Source organism: Babylonia areolata, chromosome 10 (assembly GCF_041734735.1).
Source record: "Babylonia areolata isolate BAREFJ2019XMU chromosome 10, ASM4173473v1, whole genome shotgun sequence".
NCBI classification, from domain to species: domain Eukaryota; kingdom Metazoa; phylum Mollusca; class Gastropoda; order Neogastropoda; family Buccinidae; genus Babylonia; species Babylonia areolata.
The window spans coordinates 125147-135000 of NC_134885.1; the positions used below are offsets into that span (position 1 = coordinate 125147).

Here is a 9854-nt window from a genome sequence, read left to right on the forward strand (position 1 = left end):
TGAGCTGATCTATAGTACAGCTTCAGAGACCCTGGGACCCATGACCAGAAAGCACAAAGACTGGTTTGATGAAAACTGTGATGAAATCAAGCAGCTTCTGGATGAGAAACGCCGTCTGCATCAAGCCTACCTGAGCAACCCAAAGTCTGCATCAAAAAAGGATGCGTATGATGCCATCCGCAGGACTGTTCAGCAAAAGTTACGCCAGATGCAGGATAAGTGGCTGAGTGACAAAGCTGATGAGATCCAGGGATATGCTGACAGGCACGATATGAAGAGGTTCTATGATGCCTTAAAAGAAGTCTACGGCCCCACATCCTCAGGATCATCCCCCCTCCTCAGTGCAGATGGGAATACCTTGATCACCGAGAAGGAGAAAATTCTCGAACGCTGGGCTGAGCACTTCAACAGTGTCTTAAATCGCCCTTCCTACATAAATGATGAAGCCATAGACCGTCTCCCACAAGTCCCCATCAACGAAGCACTGGACGATCCGCCAACACCTCTTGAGACCCAGAAAGCAATCCGTCTGCTGTCCAGTGGCAAAGCACCTGGCTCAGACTCCATACCAGCAGAGGTCTACAAGGATGGAGGCACTGTGCTGACTGAGAAGCTCCATCAGCTGTACTCACTCATGTGGAAAGAAGAGACGATCCCCCAGGATTTCAAAGATGCATCTATCATTCACTTGTACAAGCGAAAGGGTTACCGGCAAGCCTGTGATAACCATCGGGGCATTTCCTTGCTCTCCATCGCAGGCAAGATACTTGCCAGGATCCTACTAAACCGCCTCACAGCACATCTTGACCGAGGTCATTTGTCTGAGAGCCAATGTGGATTCCGGAAAGAGCGCGGAACCACCGACATGGTGTTTGCTGCAAGGCAGCTGCAAGAGAAATGTCAGGAGCAAAATGCTGATCTGTTCTCCACCTATGTCGACCTCACTAAGGCCTTCGACACTGTGAGTAGAGAGGGACTGTGGAAGATCATGGCCAAGTACGGATGCCCTCGGAAATTTATTTCCTTGGTCAGCCAATTCCATGAAGGCATGCAGGCTCGAGTCCAGGACAATGGTGAAACATCTGCTCCTTTTGCTGTCACAAATGGTGTCAAGCAAGGCTGCGTCCTGGCTCCAACGCTGTTCAGCCTCATGTTCTCTGCAATGCTTACTGATGCCTTCAGAGATGGCAATGTTGGAATCAGCCTAAAGTATCAAACAGAGGGCAAGCTGTTTAACCTCAGAAGGCTTCAAGCAAAAACGAAGGTCATGACAGACATCATCAGAGACTTTTTGTTTGCTGATGATTGTGCCCTCAACGCAGGATCTGAAGCTGACATGCAACTCAGTGTCGACAAGTTTGCCACTGCCAGCAGGAACTTCGGCCTTACCATCAGCACGAGGAAAACTGAAGTTCTCCAGCCAGCCCCAGTGAAACCCTACGTTGAGCCCAACATCACAGTCAACGGTCAGAGACTCAGTGCAGTGGAGCGGTTCACATACCTCGGCAGCACACTGTCACGAAATGTGACAATCGACGATGAAGTGAACGTCAGGATTGCAAGAGCAAGCGCAACTTTTGGTAGACTCAATGCAAATGTCTGGAACAGAAGAGGCATTAGTCTTGAGACCAAGCTAAAGGTCTACAGAGCAGTAGTTCTCCCCACACTACTGTACACCTGCGAAACTTGGACAGTGTACCAACGACATGCCAAGAAGCTGAACCACTTCCACACAACATGCCTCAGGAAGCTACTGAACATCAAGTGGCAAGACAGGACCCCAGACACAGAGGTGCTCGCAAAAGCCACCCTTCCCAGCATCTTCACCATCCTGATGCAGTCTCAGCTTCGCTGGGCTGGACACATGGCGCGCATGCCAGACCATCGGCTGCCCAAAAGGCTCTTCTATGGCGAGCTGCAACAAGGGAAGAGATCACACGGAGGTCAGAAGAAGCGCTTCAGAGATACTCTGAAAGTCTCTCTGAAAGCGTTTGATATCAACCCTGACTCCTGGGAGGAATCTGCAGTGGACTGTGACAAGTGGTGCGCTGCTGTGCACAAAGGCGCCAAGTTGTGCGAGGCCAACAGGACTGCTGCAGCTGTTCAGAAGAGGCAGGCCAGAAAGTCACGGGCAAACAAGCTCCCTGACAATGGTATGCCTGTCTTTGTCTGCCCCAACTGTCAGCGAACATTTCCTGCGCAGATTGGACTATTCAGCCATCTGCGCATTCACAGATAGATTCATGAGCATCCTCCCCCCCACCCCACCACCACCCTCCCCCCATCCCCCATCTGGATGACAACGATGGTCATCATCGATCTCGATGGACACACCACCACCACCACCATGTTTCCTGAAAGATTCAAGGCCTCTCAAGGAGCTCTACTCTGTCTACAACTGGTGCCTCATGTTTCCTGAAAGGTTGAAGGCCTCTCAAGGAGCTCTACTCTGTCCACAACTGGTGCCTCATGTTTCCTGAAAGATTCAAGGCCTCTCAAGGAGCTCTACTCTGTCCACAACTGGTGCCTCATGTTTCCTGAATGGTTGAAGGCCTCTCAAGGAGCTCTACTCTGTCCACAACTGGTGCCTCATGTTTCCTGAAAGGTTGAAGGCCTCTCAAGGAGTTCTATTCTGTCCACAACTGGTGCCTCATGTTTCCTGAAAGGTTCAAGGCCTCTCAAGGAGCTCTACTCTGTCCACAACTGGTGCCTCATGTTTCCTGAAAGGTTGAAGGCCTCTCAAGGAGCTCTACTCTGTCCACAACTGGTGCCTCATGTTTCCTGAAAGGTTGAAGGCCTCTCAAGGAGTTCTATTCTGTCCACAACTGGTGCCTCATGTTTCCTGAAAGGTTCAAGGCCTCTCAAGGAGCTCTACTCTGTCTACAACTGGTGCCTCATGTTTCCTGAAAGGTTGAAGGCCTCTCAAGGAGCTCTACTCTGTCCACAACTGGTGCCTCATGTTTCCTGAAAGGTTGAAGGCCTCTCAAGGAGCTCTACTCTGTCTACAACTGGTGCCTCATGTTTCCTGAAAGGTTCAAGGCCTCTCAAGGAGCTCTACTCTGTCTACAACTGGTGCCTCATGTTTCCTGAAAGGTTGAAGGCCTCTCAAGGAGCTCTACTCTGTCCACAACTGGTGCCTCATGTTTCCTGAAAGGTTCAAGGCCTCTCAAGGAGCTCTACTCTGTCTACAACTGGTGCCTCATGTTTCCTGAAAGGTTCAAGGCCTCTCAAGGAGCTCTACTCTGTCTACAACTGGTGCCTCATGTTTCCTGAAAGGTTGAAGGCCTCTCAAGGAGCTCTACTCTGTCCACAACTGGTGCCTCATGTTTCCTGAAAGGTTGAAGGCCTCTCAAGGAGCTCTACTCTGTCCACAACTGGTGCCTCATGTTTCCTGAAAGGTTCAAGGCCTCTCAAGGAGCTCTGCTCTGTCTACAACTGGTGCCTCATGTTTCCTGAAAGGTTCAAGGCCTCTCAAGGAGCTCTACTCTGTCTACAACTGGTGCCTCATGTTTCCTGAAAGGTTCAAGGCCTCTCAAGGAGCTCTACTCTGTCTACAACTGGTGCCTCATGTTTCTGAAAGGTTGAAGGCCTCTCAAGGAGCTCTACTCTGTCCACAACTGGTGCCTCATGTTTGAAAGGTTGAAGGCCTCTCAAGGAGCTCTACTCTGTCTACAACTGGTGCCTCATGTTTCCTGAAAGGTTGAAGGCCTCTCAAGGAGCTCTACTCTGTCTACAACTGGTGCCTCATGTTTCCTGAAAGGTTCAAGGCCTCTCAAGGAGCTCTACTCTGTCTACAACTGGTGCCTCATGTTTCCTGAAAGGTTCAAGGCCTCTCAAGGAGCTCTACTCTGTCTACAACTGGTGCCTCATGTTTCCTGAAAGGTTGAAGGCCTCTCAAGGAGCTCTACTCTGTCTACAACTGGTGCCTCATGTTTCCTGAAAGGTTGAAGGCCTCTCAAGGAGCTCTACTCTGTCTACAACTGGTGCCTCATGTTTCCTGAAAGGTTGAAGGCCTCTCAAGGAGCTCTACTCTGTCTACAACTGGTGCCTCATGTTTCCTGAAAGGTTGAAGGCCTCTCAAGGAGCTCTACTCTGTCCACAACTGGTGCCTCATGTTTCCTGAAAGGTTCAAGGCCTCTCAAGGAGCTCTACTCTTTCCACAACTGGTGCCTCATGTTTCCTGAAAGGTTGAAGGCCTCTCAAGGAGCTCTACTCTGTCCACAACTGGTGCCTCATGTTTGAAAGGTTCAAGGCCTCTCAAGGAGCTCTACTCTGTCTACAACTGGTGCCTCATGTTTCCTGAAAGGTTCAAGGCCTCTCAAGGAGCTCTACTCTTTCCACAACTGGTGCCTCATGTTTCCTGAAAGGTTGAAGGCCTCTCAAGGAGCTCTACTCTGTCCACAACTGGTGCCTCATGTTTGAAAGGTTCAAGGCCTCTCAAGGAGCTCTACTCTGTCTACAACTGGTGCCTCATGTTTCCTGAAAGGTTGAAGGCCTCTCAAGGAGTTCTATTCTGTCTACAACTGGTGCCTCATGTTTCCTGAAAGGTTGAAGGCCTCTCAAGGAGCTCTACTCTGTCCACAACTGGTGCCTCATGTTTGAAAGGTTCAAGGCCTCTCAAGGAGCTCTACTCTGTCTACAACTGGTGCCTCATGTTTCCTGAAAGGTTGAAGGCCTCTCAAGGAGCTCTACTCTGTCCACAACTGGTGCCTCATGTTTGAAAGGTTCAAGGCCTCTCAAGGAAGGGGTCTTTGTTTTCTGTCTGTCACAGAGGCGCTTCACCTGCCTGACAGCTTTGCTGAATCCCACACTTGGGCCTTTCAATGATGGATTTTCCTCTTTAGCTAGAGCACATGCTATCCTTTTGTCCACGTCCTAGCACTCATCTTGTAAAAAGTCATGGGTCTTTTTCACAATTCCTAAAAGGATGTGAAGGTAGGGTGGAAGAACAACATTTCTGAAATTCTTTGCATCTTCTTTCCTTCCACCTGATTCTCTGAACCTGGCATGGTCTCTTCTTATGCTTTTCAGAGTTCTAAGTGGGACTGCCATCCAGTGTTCAGGACTGATTTGAAATTCTGTTTTTGTGGCATCACACCAGAGACAAGGATGGCAACCCTGCGCTCCTGATGAACCATTCATTTTCCTCAGAACCATACATTTTCGTCAGAAAATTGTAGTCTCCAAAAAGAAACAATTTCACTTTTTTCCCTTTCCAGTCCATCAAGTCAGTGTGCCTTATCTGCTCTCGGAATGGATCTAAAACTCTTCTGATGTTCTCATTGCTGTCTTTGGCTTCTACAGCGCAAATCAGGAAGCAATTTTCTTTAGCATTTGGGTGTTCAGCATTTCCAACAGACAGAACTAGTTTGAAGCTGCCACCTCCATGATCTCCTCCAGTCTTGATCCAAATGTCATCTTGAGGAATGGTGTGATTGTGCCATGTCAGCTGGTTCTTTTCTTCAAACTGGTTCAGCAGATTGAAGACAAACGTTGAGGAATGGTGTGATTGTGCCATGTCAGCTGGTTCTTTTCTTCAAATTGGTTCAGCAGATTGGAGACAAACGTTGGTGAGTGTGCCACATGTGCAACATATCTTGCCTTCACTGTGTCTCTGTTTGTCACCTGATCATTAAATATAAGTCTAAGTTGGCTGACTTGGACTTCTCCACACATTAGCTCCTTTTGAACTTGTCTCTCTTTTTGTTCACTTTCAAAATGTTATCCTAATTGTCTAGTCTGTGTCTTTAGCATCCTCAGTTTTGCCCAGCTCAGTGATAATGTGGCTCTGAGTTTCACTGCCTGCGTGGAATCAATGTGTCCCTTCCCACACCCAGCAACTTCCAATATTTCTGTCTGTTTCCTTTACTTTGTGAATCACAGCTCTGTGCTTTGCTGCTTTACCAAGTCAGCCTCTGAAGAACCTGAAGTTTCTTTATGAATACTATTCAGCTGATTCATTCTTTTTTTCCTTGTTGGAGTACTGGCAATGGCTGATGGTTTTCTAGGTATGGTGGGGTTTTTTTTTAGTGCAAGTGGCTGACCCCCTGTTTTACAAACCACAGTGTTTATCACTTGACTCTGCCATTGTTTTGCGAACAAAGAGGGTCATATATTTTTTTTTCAATATTTGTCAGTTCCAGTAATCATTGCACCTGTTCAAGTGGGCGTACTTGTTTTTTGTTGTCAGTCTGTGATGACCTGTCACTGGTGTGTGTGAATGCTGTTTAGTTGTCAGTCTGTGATGACCTGTGTCACTGGTGTGTGTGAATGCTGTTTAGTTGTCAGTCTGTGATGACCTGTCACTGGTGTGTGTGAATGCTGTTTAGTTGTCAGTCTGTGATGACCTGTCACTGGTGTGTGTGAATGCTGTTTAGTTGTCAGTCTGTGATGACCTGTCTTTCACTGGTGTGTGTGAATGCTGTTTAGTTGTCAGTCTGTGATGACCTGTGTCACTGGTGTGTGTGAATGCTGTTTAGTTGTCAGTCTGTGATGACCTGTGTCACTGGTGTGTGTGAATGCTGTTTAGTTGTCAGTCTGTGATGACCTGTGTCACTGGTGTGTGTGAATGCTGTTTAGTTGTCAGTCTGTGATGACCTGTCACTGGTGTGTGTGAATGCTGTTTAGTTGTCAGTCTGTGATGACCTGTGTCACTGGTGTGTGTGAATGCTGTTTAGTTGTCAGTCTGTGATGACCTGTCACTGGTGTGTGTGAATGCTGTTTAGTTGTCAGTCTGTGATGACCTGTCTTTCACTGGTGTGTGTGAATGCTGTTTAGTTGTCAGTCTGTGATGACCTGTGTCACTGGTGTGTGTGAATGCTGTTTAGTTGTCAGTCTGTGATGACCTGTCACTGGTGTGTGTGAATGCTGTTTAGTTGCTTGTTCTGTTTCCTTCCTATTTAATTTCCTTAGACTTATCTGTGTCACTTTTAACAAGTACACTGCTACCACTGGCACTTTTGTGTACGCTACGATCATCTAGTTGTTCACAAAGATGCCTCCTTACTCTAGGGTTCACATGAGGTGTGGAAGATGCTTCTGGCTCAAACTGTGTGTTTGACTCAGTGACACTGCTGTCACATAATCTTTCATAGACAGCCTTTATGCTGCCATCACAGATGTTCTCACTGACATCAGTGACATTCTCAGTCTCACTGCTGCTGCTGACACTGTTATCACAAACTGTGTCACTGACTGCTATCCTGAATATTTTTGTTTGCACTGGAAATGCTGCTTTCACAAGCTTTGTCCCTGGCAAAAATGAAGTCTGTGTGACAAACACTTTCATCTGTGTCAGTGACATTGCTGTTGACAACTTTACCATTTACAGTGACAGCAGTGGGACTGCTAATGCAGAATTCTCATGTGCTTCAGTCATGGTGTTGGCACAAGCCTTATCTACAACATTGTCAGTGTTGTCACAGGGCTCAGCTGTGTCACTTGTACTGCCATCAGCCCCACACACCTCTCTAGAACTGACTGGAATGTTCTGATTTTTAGATGTCTGTTTCTGGGATTTTTTTAACACGTTTGAATGGTTGGACCTCTCCAAAAAGGCATGACATACAGAACAATCAGCTTCTTCAATTGTGGGGTCAAACTGTCCGTACACTTGTGTGTGGTTTCAGTCTGTTCTTTCACTATGTGTAGAACACCCTGTGATGGAACTGTAGACTTCTGGATATTCTTCAAACGACTATAACATTTATTACACAGTGTATCTCTGTCACTGTGTATAGATCACCCTGTGATGGAACTGTAGACTTCTGGATATTCTTCAAACGACTGTAACATTTGTTTCACAGTGTATCTGAGTACAATTTGCCATGTGTTTCCTCAGAAATTACGAGTCCATAAAACTGTTGCAGTTCTGATGCATGTGTTTTGCAAAGAAATACAGGCAGTTTACTTTTGGTTTTCTTGTTCTGCTGACACATATTCTGCATAAGGAGTTAAGTCTGAGCATGTGGCTACTTTCTGTGTGTTGAAGTGATGCCATGCTGTGCCCGCACACCCACACCCACACGCACACGCACACGAGAGAGAGAGAGGGGGTAGGGGGGAGGAGGAAGAGGAGGCAAAATTTAGAAATGTTACACAGAACTGAGCACGGCACACTGTTAAGTAATGCATGCTATCTACAAAATAAACTACTTTTAAGAGAAGTGGAAGTGGAGTGATGTTCCACAACAGCAATGTAGACAGAGGTGACACAGAAACAACTGCATTCAGCAACATGTGTTTGCTTGCCGTATAAGCTCTGTGGCTAGCACCACTGATGAATCACACCATGCACACAGCTTGGCCTACATGCCGCGCAAGGTGAACCTTGACCTCGAAGGAATGGCGCGCTTTGATTTTTGTTAAAATTAACAGATTTTACACTTCTTCATATTCATGATTACTACAAAGAATTGAGACATCAAAGATAAATCTGCAGAACTAAACGTGACGCACTTCGATCACAAATGACTTGCAAATATAGTCACCACATGAGGATTTTTTCACTTCTCACACATGCTGAAGAGCGTCACTTTCAACACAAGCATCAAGTATTCAGTCCTAAATTCCAGCAAACTGAAAACATAATAAATTCTTGATCACCTCGTCACAAGGTTAACTCACTCAGTACGGCCAGTCCTCTCTTCTCCTCTACACAGACCCCTCGGATGTCCAGTGGGTGTCTGAATGACCCAGCCTTTAGCCTCCGTCATCAGAATTGTGGTATTCTCTGTCAACATTCACCTCTTCAGCATAAGAGCCTTCCGCTTGCAATATTTTGATGATGGTAATTGGGGTGAAACGCTGTTAACGTCCGTCCCTTTCGCCGTTCGTATCGAGAGAGTTAACACATCCAGGTACTGAATATGTTAATTGTAATCACCAGTGTAGCGCAATACACCGCACAAACAGGTAAAAATAGATGTCAGTGAGTATACAACCACTGCCTGCTGAATCAAGCGTTGAAAGGCTGTGGTCTGGAACCGAGTTCGCGCGTGTGGGAATGCCAGCAGTGGTAGGCGTGAATGATACTGGTTAATTTTAGTGCTCTGCTGTCTGAACGGCAAAGTTTGGTCCGAACTAAGAGTTCCAGATTCTTTGGGTGGCAAACAGCCATGGTGAGTGTAAATGTTGCAGATGATGTATTTCACAGTGTAAATGTAATTGTTGCTGGGATTGTATTTCACATTGTGAATGTGAATCTTGCAGTGTTTCACAGTGTAAAATGTGAGTGTAAATGTTACAGGTGGTGTATTTCACAGTGTGAATGTAAATGTTGCTGGTAGTGTGGTTCACAGTGTAAAATGTGAGTGAAATTGTTGTAAGTGGTATTTCACAGTGTAAAATGTGAGTGAAAATGTTGCAGTATTTCACTGTGTAAAGTGTGAATGTAAATGTTGCAGGTGGTGTATTTCACAGTGTAAAGTGTGAGTGTAAATGATGCAGGTGGTTTATTTCACAAAGTGTGAATGTTAATGTTGCATGTGGTGTATTTGACAGTGTAAAGTGTGTGTAAATGTTGCAGGTGGTGTATTTCACAGTGTAAAGTGTGAGTGTAAATGATGCAGGTGGTTTATTTCACAGTGTAAAGTGTGAATGTTAATGTTGCATGTGGTGTATTTGACAGTGTAAAGTGTGTGTAAATGTTGCAGGTGGTGTATTTCACAGTGTAAAGTGTGAGTGTGAATGTTGCAAGTGGTGTATTTCACAGTGTAAAATGTGAATGTAATTGTAGCAGGTGGTGTATTTCACAGTGTAAAGCATCAGTATGTATTGTTGCAGGTGGTGCATTTTACAGTATAACGTGTGAGTGTAAATGTTGCAGGTTGTGTATTTCACAGTGTAAAATGTGA

General features: G+C 46.1%; 1 protein-coding gene across 4 annotated transcripts in view; it reads left to right on the forward strand.

The window, feature by feature from the left end:
* The window catches only part of LOC143286674 (sodium- and chloride-dependent glycine transporter 1-like), a 143428-nt gene that overhangs the window by 69250 nt on the left and 64324 nt on the right, over nt 1-9854 (forward strand). The gene's annotated exons all lie outside the window — the stretch shown is intronic.